Genomic DNA, 18,678 nt, shown 5'->3' on the forward strand with positions numbered 1-18,678 from the left:
CCACACTCATTCATTTTATATTGTCTGTGGCTACTTTTGCATTACAATGGCTGAGTTGAGTAGTTGCTACAGAGGCTATATTACCCACAAAGCCTAAAATATTTATTATCTGGCCCTTTTAAGAAAAATTTTGTCGATCCCTGAGGCTGCATGAGCATTTTTGCTATGGAAGTTTTAGAATAATAAACAGGTCAGATGAGTTGAAGCAAAGCATTACACAAGGTGAGAGAAGGTTTCATAGACACCTAAAATTAGAGCCAGTTCTCAGTCCACCCAGCAAGAGGTCAGTATGGGTTGGGAGAAGAAATGAACAGCACTGACCTAATTATTGTGGATTTGACATTTGCTTCAGAAGAGATCTGTTCCATATGGTAAAACTAAAAAAAATTAGATGTCAGCGCTGAGTTGCTGAAGAGGAGGCTGGACTGTGTGTAGATAGTGTCACTTATGACATGAATTACATTAAAGTTCTTTCTGTCACCATGCTCAAGCCCCCTTCAATTTGGAAAGAAGATGGACCAAATAATCCTATGTTTCACCATGTAGTGCTCACCAAAGAGGAGATTTTTAAGTGCTGACGGAACAGATCCAAAAAGAAGTCATATTAACATTCATACAAACTGCACTGCTTTGGGCGGTACAGAACTAGCATCTGAAGAGACCACCATTCGTGATGAAGTCAGCTTTATCAACTACGTAGCAATAGGATGCGGATCACATATAGATGTAATTTATATCTGAGTGGTGGTTTTTAAAAAGATCCTTTTCTATTATAACAGTTTGGACTCTTTTCTATCTGAAAAACAAATAAGAAGTCAACATATTCTTCATTTCTTTCCATGAAATGCATCCCAGCCTCCACAAAGGAAATGCAACAACAACAACAACAAAAAAAAAAAAAAAAAAAGGAAGAAAAGAAAAAAAAAACTATGCTTTGAAATGATGTTAAAAATATCTTTGTGGGAATTGACAATTTATTAACAAACAAGTAGACAAATGAAACTCTACCTCTGCAGTGGAAGGAATTAGCATTGAAGACCATAAGCTAAAGAATGACCTCGGCAAAATTATTTTCCATGCTTCATCTTCTTCCCTCCATTTTTATAGTTACCTCTGCCTTCCCCTCCCTAGGAATTTAGTACACTGTGCTGCCCGGGATGGTCGAGGGTGTCTACAGTCTTGCTCATTAGACTTGATCTCTTTAGTGATTCTGGATACTTCCTCTTCATCAGAACTTGGTCCTATATGCCATTCTCTCAGGGCCTCTGAAGGATGTCGCATCCTGCCTAAGAGACCACAGAAGCTAATGATCACATGTGGCACCAACTTAAGGAGAAAAGTAGAAACTCCAGTTCCTACGGAATACACAATACCTACATTATATGACGTTCCTTGACTAAAGAGGTTACTGATCTACAGTGCCTTGCTAAGCCATACTGGTACCTGAGGCTAAAAATAAAATATGTGCTCCATACCTATGCATCAAAATATCTTTCCACAATTTTAAACAAGTGGAAAAGTTAATAAAAACCCTACAGTTTAAAAAAATTTATATGTATGAGGCACCTGGGAGGCTCAGTCGGTTGAGCATCCGACTTCGGTTCAGGTCATGATCTCACGGTTTGTGGGTTCGAGCCCTGCGTCGGGCTCTCTGCTGACAGCTCAGAGCCTGGAGCCTGCTTCAGATTCTGTGTGTCTCTCTCTCTGCGCCTCCCCTGTTCATGCTGTCTCGCTCTGTCTCAAAAATAAATGTAAACATTTAAAAAAATTAAAAAAAATTATATGTAGAACTCTGTGTTGTGCAATCTCTTTACACACTGATAAGCCTTGTAAACCTGCCTTGAGGAAAACATCCTGATGTGATCAGGAACCGGACTGATTAGAAATAACTGTTTTCTTTGCACAGTAATGCATAAAACAAACCATGCTAAATTAAATTCTCAACTCTCATGCAAATTAAAATTGTTTCTTTTTCTTTTTTTTTTCCCTACTGCTTCCTCAGGTCAGGCTAGACACAGTTTAGCTTTGAACTACATTTCAGCTCACCTTTCCACACTTTGTTCCCAATACCCTATGATGTCATTGGCTTCTCCAGGATTTGAAATTGGGGAGAGAGAAATCAGAGACTGAAGGTGTTTTGCTTGATTGGCACAGTTGGTTATCTAGCATTGGTACCCTTTGAGTTTCATTGAGTTTCATTCTTTCTTTCAGGAGTCTTTTGTGGATCTTTTTGGAGCATCACACACACACACACACACACACACACACACACACACACTGCACACAATTTTGCACATATCTCTAGACTTCTCACTGAGTTTTTCCAGCACAGGTACTGTATCCTTTGCTGGCTGCTTGTGACTTGGTACCTAACTTGTGAAAGTCCACTAACACAAATTTATCTTTTGAGTTCACTTTGTCCTGCTGATGTTTCTCTCAGGCAGCATCCAGGAAAACCCAAGTCTTCTCTGAGGACACATATTACCACAGGAATCATCCATTGTCACACTTCATCAAACTGCATATACGAGGTACAGGCTTTTCCTGGGGTAGGTGAGGCCTAGGAGTCACCAAGTCAGCTTTCTCCATCTGTGAATGCCTATGAAGTCCCAGCATGCCATTTTAGATGGAAGAGTACTGAGATTTCGTAACTCTGGAGTTTTAACCAAACTTAGATAAGAGGCAAGCTCTCATTGTAATATTCTTTATAGCTATGTAGCTAGTTTTTAAAATAGATTTTGGGCAGGAATCTTTTGTTGATATTCTCCTGAATACTTCTTTTTTATATTAAATATAATTTATTGTCAAATTGGTTTCCATATAACACCCAATGCGCATCCCAACAGGTGCCCTCCTCAATGCCCATCACCCACTTCCCCTCCCTTCCCACCCCCCATCAACCCTCAGTTTGTTCTTAGTATTTAAGAGTCTCTTATGGTTTGCCTCCCTCCCTCTCTGTAACTTTTTTCCCTTCCTTCCCCTCCCCCATGGTCTTCTGTTAAGTTTTTCAGGATCCACACAGGAGTGAAAACATAGGGTATCTGTCTTTCCCTGCCTGACTTATTTCACTTAGCATAATACCCTCCAGCTCCATCCACGTTGCTGCAAATGGCCAGATTTCATTCTTTCTCCTTGCCAAGTAGTATTCCGTTGTATATATATAAACCACAACTTGTTTATCCATTCATCATTTGATGAACATTTAGGCTCTTTCCACAATTTGGCTATTGTTGAGAGTGCTGCTCTAAACATTGGGGTACAAGTGCCCTTATGCATCAACACTCCTGTATCCCTTGGGTAAATTCCTAGCAGTGCATTTGCTGGGTCATAGGGTAGATCTATTTTTAATTTTTTGAGGAACCTCCACACTGTTTTCCAGAGCGGCTGCACCAGTTTGCATTCCCACCAACAGTGCAAGAGGGTTCCCGTTTCTCCACATCCTCGCCAGCAACTATAGTTCATTTTAGCCACTCTGACCGGCCTGAGGTGGTATCTCAGTGTGGTTTTGTTTTGCTGAATACTTCTTTTTATTAACCCACCGGCCTCTGCTTATTTCAAGGCCAGTCCTGGTAGTGACCTGTGTGAGCTAAATATGAGTCAGAAGAGTGTATGTTAAACATGTGCTATGGGAAATTAAAAAGAAATTAGAGTTCTTGTCCTTGACTTATTTAATTTCAAATACATGTGGCAGAGCTGTCACAAATAGGTTCTCAGTAGCACAACTGAGAGACATACATACAACCGTTGGTAGCTCACCTCTAAAACATATTCTTTGGTTGAAAGGGGGGAAATGAAGACAACAGAGAGTCAGAAAGTTTGAGAAGATCTAAAAGACTTCTTGAAAGAATACGGTCCAACTTGCAATATGCATTGTTAGCCTACTTTGTACCAGGGAGATAGTATTAAATTCTGGATTTATGTAATACAAAGATCCCATAGGGAGTTTATAATTGGATAGAAGATATGAGATATGTAATAAATATAATGAAAAGATATTATAACTTTAACATTAATTTAGATGCTGCATTTTTCCAAACATAGCTTGCTTCATCCTCAAAAAAAAAATTGACTAGAGCAGATCATTAACACTAGATTTTAGACTCTGAACTTGAAGTTACTTCCTTCTTTTGAAAAGGGAGGTGGAGTTGGGGCAGAGGCTTCTGACCACTGAACTCAATCAAATGGTTTTTCCTAAGACTTCTGAAAGCTACTTGGGGCAAAGTGTTCCTTCATAGATTTCACAAATGCTTTAATCAAAAGTGCAAAACATTCATGCCTAATTTTAAGTGCTCCCCTTATAACTGCTTTCTATTTCTTTCTTTCCCTCTTCCAAAATCCAGCTCTAATGTATCCATTTTTACGTGTGGTTGTAATTCTGGTTTCCCTCCATGCATGTTATTCAACAGTATAAGTTCAGTGCAGTGAGTCAGTTTTATGACTCGACAAATGTTGCCCTGAGAGATAGGTAACATTCCATGATTTTATAGTTGATATATATATATATATATATATATATATATATATATATTCTATTTTCTAGTCCTATTATTGCTTAAGGGGGTGATCAGGCAGCAGATAAGATTGGGTCAGCAAATTTCCAAATGTAAGAACTGCTCTTTTTTTAAAAAAAAAATCTCGATTTTTTTGACATGTTTTTTATTACTTTTTTTTTAACTTATGATCTGGCTTTATGATGTGGTACAAACTTACAGTTCCAGGAGTTTTGCTGGAATTATGTTCAAAATCTTTAAAGTGGCCTACCAGTTCTTGAGTAAAAGAACTACTTCTTTTGTGGTAGCAAAAGACTGTCAAGGGTAAAAGCCTCAAAAATAAGCCTTGAAGAGCAGTCATTCTCTTGCCTCAGAGTCTTCTGTTAGGTAGAGTTCAAGGATTCTTAACAAAATGCCAAGAAGACTCGAAGAGAGCATATGGCAGAAGAGCAATGAGGTACGGTTGGAGGTGGTGTAAGCTAAGTTGGGGTTAAGCTGTGTCAGCACTCAAAGACATGTGGGTGTTTCGTCTTCATCCTGTAGGCAGTAAGATGACTTCAAAGAATTCCCGGTGATGGTATGGTGTGATTAAATCTGTGGCTGACTGCAGTGTGGGAGAAAGATTTGAAAAGTGAAAAGTTAGAGGCAAACGAGGGTTAAGAGGCTGTTATAACGATCGTGGTCATGTATGACAGACACATTGTTTAGTGGAAGGTTACTCTGAATTATTACCATTGATAATTAGCCTAGAATTGCTTAAAAAATACCATGAAGTTTCACTGATAATTATTAGGTCAAGTGTATTTAGGGACATCAGAGAAGTTTTGTCACTGGCTGTGAGCTAATATTCAATGATAATTCAGACATGAGTCAAAGATTTTGGTGTAAAATCTGAAGAATTTTGCTGCCAGCCAACCTCTCCCTTTGTCCTGCCCTTGGCCTCCAAATTCCACAGTCAGAGAAGTCTAGGCAATGAGAAAGTCAGAGTTAGGAAATTTTAGAGTTTAAAATATTTAACTATTAGTGTTTCACCTGAAATCCAGTAAGTTTCACAGCAGAGTTTTTCTTTCTAAGGCATATTCATGGTTTCAAGGTTAGGAGTAAGACAAATCTGAAAACTTGGATGATGTGAATCGAGTGTGTTATTGATAGATGAACAGTGTTTAAGTGGTTAGAAGGCCTATTGGGGCATATATTCCTTTCTACTTTAGTTATTTAGAAGATAATGATGTACTTTTATTCAGGTTTATGCAATGATCACCCAGAGGAATATTAAGAGAAACATGATTCAGAGAATGATAGAACAACTTGTTGGAACAGACAAGAGATACGGCTTTGATATCACAAAGATCATGGATCTAGATAAAGCACTTAAATAATAATGAAGGCTTTAGATTCTCTTGTTGAATGATTCAGTTAAGCACTATAAAGTCCCAGGATATTCTGGCTTTTACCACCTGAAGTTAGTAGAAATGGAATTAGAAAGATCTCAGCTTTGTATTTATACTTAAAATCAGTGAAATTCTATCTTTTAAGAATAAAGAGATTTAGATTCAAGTGTTTAGACGGTCTGGAAGTATGTGTGTGTGTTTGTGTGTGTGTGAAATGTTAGCTTTTAGTTGGCAAAATACTGATCTTTGATGAGGGAAACCAAAATTGTTTCAAATTATATGTCACAGACCTCAATTGCTCTGCAGAACTATTTTCCAGTTTGGTGAGTTGTTTTATTCCTTGATTCCTGTTTATGCTTTTCCAATCCAGCAAGGGAAAATGAAATGGATCCTACTCAGCCAGAACTCTGTCCTTAAGTCTTATGAACTCGGTGGCCTGTTAACCGTGCTCCGGCACAAAACAAACCAGTCTTTCTATTGGAAAATTTCTAAGCAGGCTTCATCTCAACTCCGCTCTATTAAGGGGACCCACAAGCATTTTCAAGGAGCATGGATTTTATGACTGCAGCTTGAATGCAGCTGTGTCTTTTCCAATCTAGGGCCAAGAGACAAAATGCAACATGAGATTTTTAAACATTCCAAGGCCCATCTGCCATGTAACCCACTTATCTTTGTGGCTGCAAGTTCTTTATTGATCCAAAATGGTAAAGAAAAAAAAAAAAAGGCAACAAAGGGGTAAAATGTAGGGGGAGAGAAAAGCCATAAATCCATTCTTTTGTTGTTCTTCCAACAGCATCTGTGAGCAATTGTCACAATTACTAGTCAAACTGTATTTGACTTGTTGCCAACATGAATTTTCCAAAAACCCAATGTAAACAAACTCTGCAAGTACTTCCTCATTTGCCAAGCCAGTAATTATTTACTTTGTTTGGGCCTAGCATTAATGTCAGTTCAGCTTTACAGCCTGTAATGTGTTTGTTAATGAAACCGTGAGGTCTAAAGCTACATATTAACCTTGCCACCCTTCAATTTTGAGCTCAATAAAGTTGCACCATGGTTTTGTAAACTAGTGTTGGGGGACAGGCAAATGATTAATTATATTTTTCCTTTTTCCTTTATCCAAGCAAATTGTTAATCTTTAAACCTGCCTCTCATTTTAAAGTTAACAAACCCACATCCAGCCGCCGAGAGATATGATATCATTGAGACAAGTCACTGTTGCTGTTGTGATGCCATATTTGGAAGTCCTCGGCGATAGTGCTTGCATTCATATTTAGTAACCTTACAGGCACTGTGTACTTCTTGAAAGAAAGAGAAAATTCCTCAGGGAATCGGGGAATATCAATTTGGTAGGGAAGTGATGGAATGCATAGTTGGGACGTAGTATTCATCTTGTGGAGACTAAATGAAAGTCAGGTGTTTTGAGGATGTCTGAGCAATTCAGCTAGCAAAAGAGATAAAAATTCCTGATCTGCGTGAGGAAGTAAAGAGGTTGGGGAGAAGGAAATTTAGCCTAAGGATAGGATATTTTTCCCCCAGACACAAGTGAATCTGCCTTTGTCTCTGGTCTCTTAAACCTGTGTTGTGCATCGCTGGTGACTTAGAATACAACAGAGGGCACGCATAAGCCCTGTTCTCATAGAACTTATATTGTAGTGGGAAATGGGGAGGCCATGTAATAAAGAAATAGGCAAATCTGTTTCAGATCACAGTGAATAGTACAAAATTGGTGAAACAAAGGGATGAGATGTGAAATCTCTGGTGAAGCCACTTTTGATGGGTGGTTAGGCCTCCCTGGGAGGGGTACATCTGAGCTGAGACTTGAACAATAGGACAAAGCCCTATCAGAATGTATGGGGACAAGACTTTTCAGGTAGAGGAAACAATAGCAAGTATCCAAGCAAGGACCAAGAGGAGGAAGGGCATTGTGGGTGTGCCCAGTGAGGAGGAGGGGGTGAGGGGTGTAGGAGGAGGCGGGCCTGTGTATTGCTCTCCAAACAACTCTGGATATGAAAGGAAAGAAATGATAGGGTTTTAGGGTTATATCTTCTCAGAAGATGAATTCTGCTGAAAATTAACTTGGCAGTCTTGATTTGTTTTGAGGAGGGACAAACGTAAAGGGTGAAGCATCTGGCTAATACTAGATAAAAATTCCCTGGAAAAAATATCACTTTTCATAAGCTCTTTCATGACCACCTCCTTTGAGTATTTGAAGGTTTAAATGCCTCAGGAACCGTCTAGAAATTTGACTTACAGATGAAATTTAGTTCTTCACTGTGGAGCAATGACTACTTGATTTACCTGACATGGAAATTGACTCCAGATAGAGGTGTCTGTTTTATCTAATGTAAAACTATAATGTTTCAGGAAGTTAGATGATTATTTTCCCCTTTATCTCTGGAGAAGGTGTGAATAAATCCCCCCAAAGGGATCATTTTGTTTAGCATCAGAAACTGATGGTTGTGTTTGATTATGTAGTTCTGAGCTCAGAATAGGCATTTTATGCAAAAATCAATATGAATTATGGAAAGAATCTAGCATTTTAGTTACACAGTGTAAGGGTTTTATAGTTAGCTACAGTGAGGAAGGAAACTACAGAAGGCAATTTCAAGGCTCTTTCAGGAATCCTTTTTTCTGGGGAAACACTCTACACTTAACAGTAGAAGTTGATGAAAAATGCACAAATTGGACATTCTCAAAATAAATGGTGAGAGAGAATGTAAAGAGTCTTATGAATAATGTCAATTCCTTATGAAAAATCATATTTTAACTCATATGCCAAGAGTCCTTGCATTCATATCTTGTGGATTTAATTTAACATATTTATTTTGAGGTAATCTTAGCTTATGAGCTAAAATTTTCAACTTGTCATAACCAAAAATATTTTTAAAACAACAACCCTCCAACCCTAGTATACATAAATCAGGAACAGAAACTAAATTCGTGGATAATTGGATTGAGCTCCCAGCTTAAAGATGAAGGAGACAAAAGCATGTCCCAAAGCAGCGTTTGATAGTCTTAGTCTTATCTGTGGATGTTTTACACCAGGCGTAGAGACAGTATTTGTTTACAGTGGTTTGTGCTATTTGCAGTGACATTTTATTTGAGCTAGTATTCTGTATCCAAGCCAAAACATTTATGTGTAATGGCTTGTTTTTCCCTCTCCCTTTGGTTCAAAAGCGATACTAAAGCAATGTTGCCTATTCTGATGACCATGTTGGCAAACCGAGAAGGTGGTTTGTGATGCAGCGATGCAGGCTGTAGGGCAAGGATGATAACGGAAGACAATGACATGTCATGGGAGCTTTGTGACAGCCGTAGCCTACTCGGGCAGAAATGGCGTGGCAAGCACCCTTCGTAGATACAGTGTGTGGAACGCCATGAACTCAAACTCACTAGACTTGGGAGTAATTGCGAATGGACTACCTCACTGCTTGTACTTCTCAAATCAATCTTGAAAATCCCCACTCGTATCTGAGTTTTTAAAAGCGGTATAGTTTGCGATAACTGGTCATTGGAAGATGTACAGTGAGGCAGGCTCTTCCATACTGTTCACGGCTGGGATCTTAAAGAACCACTGCTTTCTTGTTAACGTTCCTGAGCTACTCATGTTTTCATGCATGTCACGGAGCCGTGCTATACGAACAGGCACTGAGCAGTGCTCAAGGCATTTCCCACTTTTTTCTTGTTGTCCACAGCCCTTCATATCTTTTTTCTTGTCCACAGTCCTTCATATCCCTCATTTCTGGCCATTGTTTCTGGAAAGTTCTCTGCTAAGTCAGTGATGACCATCAAGTGGAGACTGACTTGAGCAGGTGTTATTCAGCTAAATGGTCAATGACTTAGTGTTTTAAAAAAATTTTAACTTACACTGGTGATGGCAGAAATAGTTTTGTTTTTACAAATTTATTTTTAAAATTTCTGCCCACCTCTGGAAGAGTGAGGAAGGTTCAGATATGTAGGAAAGGGAAACCATGGTGAAAAATTAAAATCTTTTCAACAAAAATGCTTGCTTGTTTTCAAGCCACACTCCTGGAACCCAGTGACAGTACCCGTATTAAAACTAGGTTAAGAGTCATCCAAGATTTCTATGCCTGTATGAAAGGCAATGGCTTGATTTAATCAGTGTTGTAAACTTGAAGAAACTCTTGGAGGCAACGCAAACATTTCAGATTTGTTTCTATTTCTTTTTAAATTCTTTGGCCTATGTCTTTGATTAAGAAACCCACATGTGGTTTAATTACTTCGTGTTTATTTGAATATCAAAGTCATGGCTTACGATATCTTACCATACACCCCAGTTGTATATTCTCCTTTCATCTGTCCATCTGCTAATGCATTGATTCACTTTTTGTAAGCACCTACTATGAGAGAAGTACTTAGGGTATAAGAAAAAATAAGACCCAGGCTCTGCCCTCAGAGACCTTCTTGCTAAGATGTATGCACTGCCCCCTCACTTGCACACACATATATATTACAAAAGTGTTTTATCTGCCAAACTGTGGCCTTGTTTGCCTCCTTGTTATCTGGTCGTGGTGGTCAGGGTGTGAAGAGAAACTTATTTTCAGCCTTAGGCCCAGAAAGTAACAGATTTGTCTGACCAGATATAAAATAGTCATGAGGATTCAAGAAAGAATTCCCTTTTCCCTTTAGAACAGACAGTATCGAACCGATCGAGTGGGGGAAAAAAATCTTAGTTTTATGTGTCTTCAATTATTCAGGTCTCAAAATACACTTTTGTTGTAGGTGTTAAATAGGTTATAATATCTCACTTTGAATACAGACATATCAGACAGAATCCTTCCCAATTCTACTTCTCTAAAACCTTAGAAAACTGAAGGATCCAAGATATCTCAAATCCCACAACTGTGTACATTGGTATTTGTGATATTCTCTCTCCCTCTCCCTCTCTCCCTCCCCCTCTCTCCCTCCCTCTCTCTCTCTCCCTCTCTCTCTCTCCCTCTCTCTCTCTCCCTCTCTCTCTCTCTCTCTCTCTCTCTCTGTGTGTGTGTGTGTGTGTGTGTGTATATATACACACACACACACATATATGTGTGTGTGTGTATATATATATATATATATATATATATATATATATGCCTTCTGAATTGCAGTTCTGAATTAAAAACCTAGCTGTTTTAGGTATTAGTGACCTAATATCCTGGATAAAAATTACTTTTTTTCATTTGGGAGGGAAGTGTATTTATGCTGAAATGTTTGAGAAGTGCATTTGTTTATAGCTTGGATTCTTCCAAATATCATTTGAAGATGCTGGAACAAAATACAGTCTTTAGCTCACATTATGTCTATGCCTATTTACATAGATATAATGGCTTCTCTGTGTGTGTGTATGTGGAGTCATTTGATTAAAAGATTTTTTTGTAACGTTTTATTTTATTTTTTGAGATAGAAACAGAGCATGAGCAGGGAGGGGCAGAGAGATAGGGAGACAAAGAATCCAAAGCAGGCTCCATGATATGAGCTCTCAGCACAGAACCTGATGTGGGGCTCGAACCCCACATGAGATCTTGACCTGTGCTGAAGTTGGACACTCAACCAGGTGCCCATGGAGTCATTTGATTTTAACAGCTTAAGCATCAACTCATGTCTGCAAGATGAATATCTTTTTTTTTTAATTTTTTTAACGTTTATTTATTTTTGAGACAGAGAGAGACAGAGCATGAATGGGGGAAGGTCAGAGAGAGGGAGACACAGAATCTGAAGCAGGCTCCAGGCTCTGAGCTGTCAGCACAGAGCCTGACGCGGGGCTCGAACTCACGGAGCGTGAGATCATGACCTGAGCCGAAGTCGGCCGCTTAACTGACTGAGCCACCCAGGCGCCCCGATGAATATCTTTGTAATCACATGTCTTATACTGCATTATAGCTCTACTTTTACTGTCAATCTGACAGTGAGTCCATTGAGCACACGGATTGTCTATCTTTCATTTCTACAGCTCCAGTATCTAATTCTGAAACATAGGAAAACCTTGAATTAATAATATCTGAAAGCAAAGCACATAAGGGTCAATTTTGAAGGTGGCAACAAGGTGTAATTCTCAATGTAAATCATATTTTTGAAATGCAAACACACTTTCAGTACCTGAGAAGCAAACTCAGCCTGGGGAATAGCATCTACTGAACATACGGAATTTGAATGTCTGCTACCATTTATTGAGCTCTTAGTTTGAATTGTCATCTGCATGCCAAGTGCTTTATATATATTATCTCATTTAATTCTCTCAACAACAGGAGGAATCGGTGAAGGCAATTACAGTAAAACAAAAGAGCTGTGTGATAGCCAAATAGGAACTATCCATGGAAGTGAGCATACTTCCTTATACTGTTTCTTACACTGTATCTCTGATAAATAGAACAGTGCCTGGCCCCAGAGGTAGATTTACCACAAAGGAAGGGACTGTGCTTGGGGCTGGAGGGGAATTGAAATGTGTAAGAGACAGTATCTACTCTGGAGGCCTGGGTAGAGCTTTCTGAACATATTTGGCATTTAAGAGAGCATTTATAAGTGTGGTGACAAAAGTTGCATCAGAATATTTGGGATTAAAGCCAGACTGCAATGGGCTGAGAATGAATTCAAGCTGCAGAAGTCAGCAGAATGTATTGCACATTCTTTCAAGAAGTTTGGTGAAAAGAACAAGAGAGAGGGGAGGAATCTGAGAGGAATCAGGGTTGAAAGATTTTATCCATTTTCTCAGTGAGGAAATCGAATTCATCATTGGTAAACTGAAGGCAAAGAAATGATGAAGAGAATATAGTAAAAATAACAAGGTGGGGGTAGAAGCCCATTACAGGAAGAAGCAAAAAGAGATGAGAACAAGATCACTGATGTACAATTCTATTCAAACATTTTTGAAAATTTAAATAAATCTTATTTTTATATGCTTATTTATACCCTATGAGATATCTAAGGGAAGGCTCTGCTTAGACTCCTAATTCAACTCTTATTAAGCTTATTATTTATGATGCTTCCAATGAATTCTGCAAGATAGTTAACATGCTTCTAAAGAATATTGTATTAAAAATAATAATTGTTCGAGAAAAACAAATGACACAATTAAAAGATGAGCAGGAGACATGAACTGACATTTCCCCAAAGAAGACATACACATGGCCAACAGATACATGAATGCATGCTCATCGCTCATCATCCAGGAAATGTAAATCAAAACCACAATGAGATATCACCTCACACCTGTCGGAAATTGAAAACACAAGAAACGATAGGTGTCAGAGAGGATGTGGAGAAAGGGGAACCCTCTTACACTGTCGGTAGGAATGCAAACTGGTGCAGCCGCTGTGGAAAACAGTATGGAGGCTCCTCAAAAAGTTAAAAATAGAGCTACCCTATGATTTAGTAATTGCACCAATGAGTATTTACCCAAAAAACATAAAACACTAATTCAAAGGGATGCATGTACCCCTATGTTTATTGTAGCATTACTTACAATAGCCAAATTATGGAAGCAGCCCAAGTGTCCATCGATAGATGAATGGATAAAGAAGATGTAGTATGTGTATGTATGTATGTGGGGAGATATATATATATATATATATATATATATATATATATACACACACACACACATAAATACATGCACATACATACACACACACACACACACACACACACACCAAACTCCTTACATGCTGTAACACAGATCAACTTTGCAAACCTTCCAAGTGAAATAATCCAGATACAGATGCCACGGTATCAGTCAGGATTCTCCTGAGAAACAGAATCTCTTGCATAAATATCTACATGAGACTTATTTTAATGAATTGGCTCACATAACTGTGGGTTCCATTGAAGTCTGGAATCCAGAGGGCAAGCCAGCAACTCAGGCAGGAGTTTGATCTGCTGTCTCAAGGCAGAATTCTTTCTTGTCCACGAAACCTTGGTTTTTGCTCATCATCCTCAGCTGTTGGGATGGGACCACCTAGATTATCAAGGGTAAGCTCCTTTCATTTAAGTGAACTAATTATATATGTTAGCCACACCTAGATCAGTGTTTTACTGAATAACTGGTACTACAGCCTAGCCAAGTTAATTTGTAAGATGAACCATTGCAGCCTCATGTTGTAGGATTCCATTGACATGAAATGTCCAGAATAGGCAGATCCACAGAAAGCAGATTAGTGGTTGCCACGGGCTGGGAGAAGGGAGGGTTGGGGATGGCTGCTAATGGGTATGGGTTTCTTTTTGCGCGATGGAAATATTCTGGAATTAGATAGTGGTGATAGATGAACAAAATGTTGCCATTAGCAGCAACATAGATCTAGAGAATATAATGCTAAGTGAACTAAGTCAGAGAAAGATAAGTACCATATGATTTCACTCATGTGGAATTTAAGAAACAACAAAAAACAAAGGTGAGAGAGAGAAACCAAAAAACAGACACTTAACTGTGGAGAAACAATGGATGGGTACCAGAGGGGAGGTAGGGAGAGAGATGGGTAAAATGGGTGATGGGGATTCAAAGGTACACTTATTTGGATGAACACTGAGTAGTGTATAGAATTGTTATTGTATATATGGTATATCTGAAACTTAATATGTTAACTGTACTGGAATTAAAATAAAAACCTTCATAAAATGTTTTAATAAAGATTCTCAGAGTAACATTAGCATAAAGTTTCTTCATGTGCTGGGGGAATGAGCCAGGTCAGTGTAAGCAGCAAAATTCAGTGTTAAGTAAGGGGAAGAAGCCCATTTTCCCAAAACCTAATGCCCCCAAAGTGCATGTAGATCATAGACTTAAATAGACTACCATATTTTGATAAGGCTGGTCTAACATGGGACAGACATGGTGCAGTGTATTGGGAGTTGAGACTGAATATAGTCCCACCTCTGTCACCGAATAACTGGGTGACACTGGGAATCATGAACTTCTTGGCTTTCACTGGCTCACACATGGGGTAGAGGCCATCGTCCAGTTGATCTGAGGTCATTTTATAAATATTGCATAAACACCACGTGCTTGTATGTCAGAGATTACTTCTTGTGGAGACAAGGAACAACACTCTGATTTTATTTCTTGCATTCCTTATGGGGCAAGTAGGAGAGCATCAACCATACCCCCTTGTCCTATCATTCAGACATTCATTGCTAAGAGGGTAATATGCACAGTCTGAAGAGGGCCCTTCTCTCTGGTGTGATGGGTTCCTTCCTGTCTATCGAGGAGGATTTGGACACTGGACCGTGAATGGGAAAACACATTGAGTGAATGATGGTAGCCCCTTCTAAATCACATGCAGCCTTATGTGTTAAGAAAAACTAGGTGTAGTCAACTTTCCTGATTGCTAATGATGGGAACGTGCTGGATACCTGAGAGGGGAATGTGGCATTAGGGCCTTGCTTTCTGCCCTCTAATTTAGGACGGCCCTGGAGATGTTCCCTGACAGCTCCAACTGCACGACAGAGGACAGCAAATCTGATGAGGCTTCTGCCTCAAACGGGGGAGTCCTACCTGAGTCTGGACCACCGGGAGCATTCAAACCCACTATCCCTTGCTTTCAGCCCATCCCACCTATCACAAATGTACTGTAGAAAAACTCTGGCCTCTGTGTGCAAGGACGACAGGGAGGAAAGGTAGAGACTTCACTGACTTGTCACCAAAGCTCCTGAGTGAAAATGAGGTGGGTCAGGTATTGGCCAACAGCAGGACATGGAGTTGCGGTACAGGATTAAAAAAAAAAAAAGACAGGACTATAAGAGTGGATGAAAATAATAATAGTAATAATAATAATACTCGCTGATAAAAGTAACACATGTTTGTTGTAGAAAATTTGGAAAATATAGGTGAGCCCAATAATTTTGTATTTTGTATTCATTCTAAATACATTCATTATTCTTCCTACATAGGATTTTATGAGTATCATATATCATAATCACCACTGAACCAGTCTCTCTCTACCATTTATATTTTGAAAAGCTTTATTCTTTTTTTCTGAAACAAAATGGAGTCCTACATCAAACTATTCTAAATCTATTCTAAAATCTGTTTCTTAAACGATATTTTTTAGTAAATTTTCACGCCATTCCCTATAATGTCTCATCATTTTACTTGCTGAGGAGAATTACATTGTATTTATTATAATTTATTGAGTAATCTCTCACTGTTAGATGTTTCAGTGCTTTTAGAATTTTATATCGTAACCAACCATCCATGACTCTCCTTAGAATCCTAGGAATTAATTGCTGAGTCAGAATATGCATCATTTTATGACTTTTGTGAAGTTTTTCCTGATCGTTCACCATAGGGGTTATATCAGAGCACACTATCGCCAAGAGAGTATGGGAATAGTTGCTGCCCACACCTTGGCCAATTCTCAGAATTAGCATTAAAAAACCTTTTCCAAGGGCACCCGGGTGGCTCAGTCGGTTAAGCTTCCAGCTCTTGGTTTTGGCTCAGGTCATGATTTCATGGTTCATGGGTTCGAGCCCCACGTCAGCTCAGTGCTACCGGTGTGGAGCCTGCTTGGGATTCTGTCTTGTGCTCTCTCTCTGCCTCTGCCCAGTGCATGCACACTCTCTCTCTCTCACTCTCGCTCTCTCAAAATAAATAAACTTAAATTCTTTCCAATATCACTTTTTTTAATGCAAACTTCATTATTGTCCTACTTTGCACTTTTACTGTAATAAGGTTTAACTTATTTCCAGTGGCTTTTTCTCTGTCATTCCTTGCTCACTTAAATGGTTATTTGATACATTTTGCATTAGGGTTGAATTTCTCAGCGTGTTGCAAGTACTTTTTAAATGTTATATATTGAAATATGAACCATTTAGTAGGCATTTATATTCTGTAAATATTTCCCCTTTTTGTCATTTGCAATTTACTTTATATGATTTAGGTCATGCGTAAGTTTCAAATATTTGATATATTAAGCCTTTTTCTTTATGGTTTCTACTTTTCCTGTGAGGCTAAAGGCTATAAATATTCACCTCGTATGTTTATGGTTTCACTTTTTACATTTGAATCTTTAAACCATTTGGGATTAATTTCATTGTATGGTATCAGATGTGCAGTTAGAATTTAAGATTATTTTTATGTTTGGCCAGTTGTCTAAACACTACTCATTGAATAATCAATTCTCTTCCTCACTTATCTGAGATGTCATTCCTACCATATATTAAGTTCTTATAAATACTGCATTTTAGGTCTAGATATTTTAATTTTCTCCATCGATATGTCTGTCATTTCTTGTAATCGTATCACATTTTTATATTGTAGATTTAGAATGTCATTTGGTTAAGACTCCCTCATCTTTTACACTTTCAAAAAATTTTGGCTCTTGTAACACATTTATTCCACCAGTTACCTCACAGTCATTTTGGCAGCTATGGCCATATTGTGAAATACTATTTAGCAATAAAAAAGGAACAAAGTACTGGCACATTCTACACCAAGGATGAACCTCAAAAGCATTATGTTAAGTAAAAGAGCCAGACACAAGAGATCTCGTCATGTATGATTCCAGTTATATGAAATGTCTAGATAAGGCAAATTTATAGAGACAGAAGGTAGATTAGTGGTTCCCTGGAGGCTGAATTGGGAAGGGGAATGAGCTGCAAATGGGCATGAGAGAACTTACTGGGGTGATGAAGTATTTTCAAACTCATTTAGATAGATGGCTTCACCCTGCGGTGAAATTACTAAAGATCACTGGATTGTACACTTGAAATGAGTAAACAGAATATACCTCAGTAAGGTTGTTATGAAAAAAGAATCATCCTGGAAAGTTCATAAAAAATTATTATGATGTGTTGCTTGAAATTGGATTACATTCATGTATTAGCTTCAGAACTGACATCTGAAAAGATTGTTTTCTTTTCTAAATGATGGTATTTATCTCTGAGGAAATATTTATAACTTTTTTCCAACAAATCTACAATTTTCCTATTAATTCCTTGGACCACCAGGTTTTATTTATTTATTTTTTGTTTTATTTTTAGGTGGTTGCTGTTGTTGATGATATTACCCCTATTAAATAGAGTAGCTGGTTGTTAGTGATATAGTAGGGGACTGCTTGATTTTTATGTATTTATTTTATAAACCCCCCATTAATGAAATCACTTATTAGTTCTAATGTTACAGAATGCACTGAAAGGTGGGAGTTACATTAGCAATCTGACTGACCTCTGGCCCAGACTTTAGAATGACAGCTAATAGATCTAGCCGTGAGTTGAATAATTTCACTGTGAATTTTGACCCAAAGTTGTTACACGAAGGTCACTTGATCCTGGTGATTTATCAACATCTAGTCTGTCAATTTGGTTTAAATTTAGAATATCTACTACCAATATCAGACCTTAAACCTATGACCTACCGACTTGAAAATAGAGCTGTAGAGTGGGAAATTTTATAACAGCATGTTTAGTAAATTAACTATCTAATGTATAACAGTGATTAGAATTTCATTGAATTCAAGCATATGTCAAGAGATCATAATCAGAACACTGGCCATCAGGTAAATTAACAAGCCATTTGGCCGGGAATAGAATGATAAGCACAGGGATAATCTACTCTGTTGCTGATGGTTATTGGACGTGAGACAGTTATCTGAGATCTACATGTTTCAGTAAATACTAAGCAAACCATTGCCACTAAGAAAAAAGATGAAGGTTTTGGTTGCTCACATTTGGTTGCTGACATATTTTCCATTTAAATACACTCTAACATAGTAATGTACACTCTAATTACCAGATAAAGGTATAGAAGAAGTTAGAAAGGTCAGGTGGTGGTAAATTTATGAAAAAGATTTTTAAAAAAGAAGATA

Source organism: Panthera pardus, unplaced genomic scaffold, assembly GCF_024362965.1.
Source record: "Panthera pardus isolate Hobbes unplaced genomic scaffold, ASM2436296v1 HiC_scaffold_24, whole genome shotgun sequence".
Classification (NCBI taxonomy): Eukaryota; Metazoa; Chordata; class Mammalia; order Carnivora; family Felidae; genus Panthera; species Panthera pardus.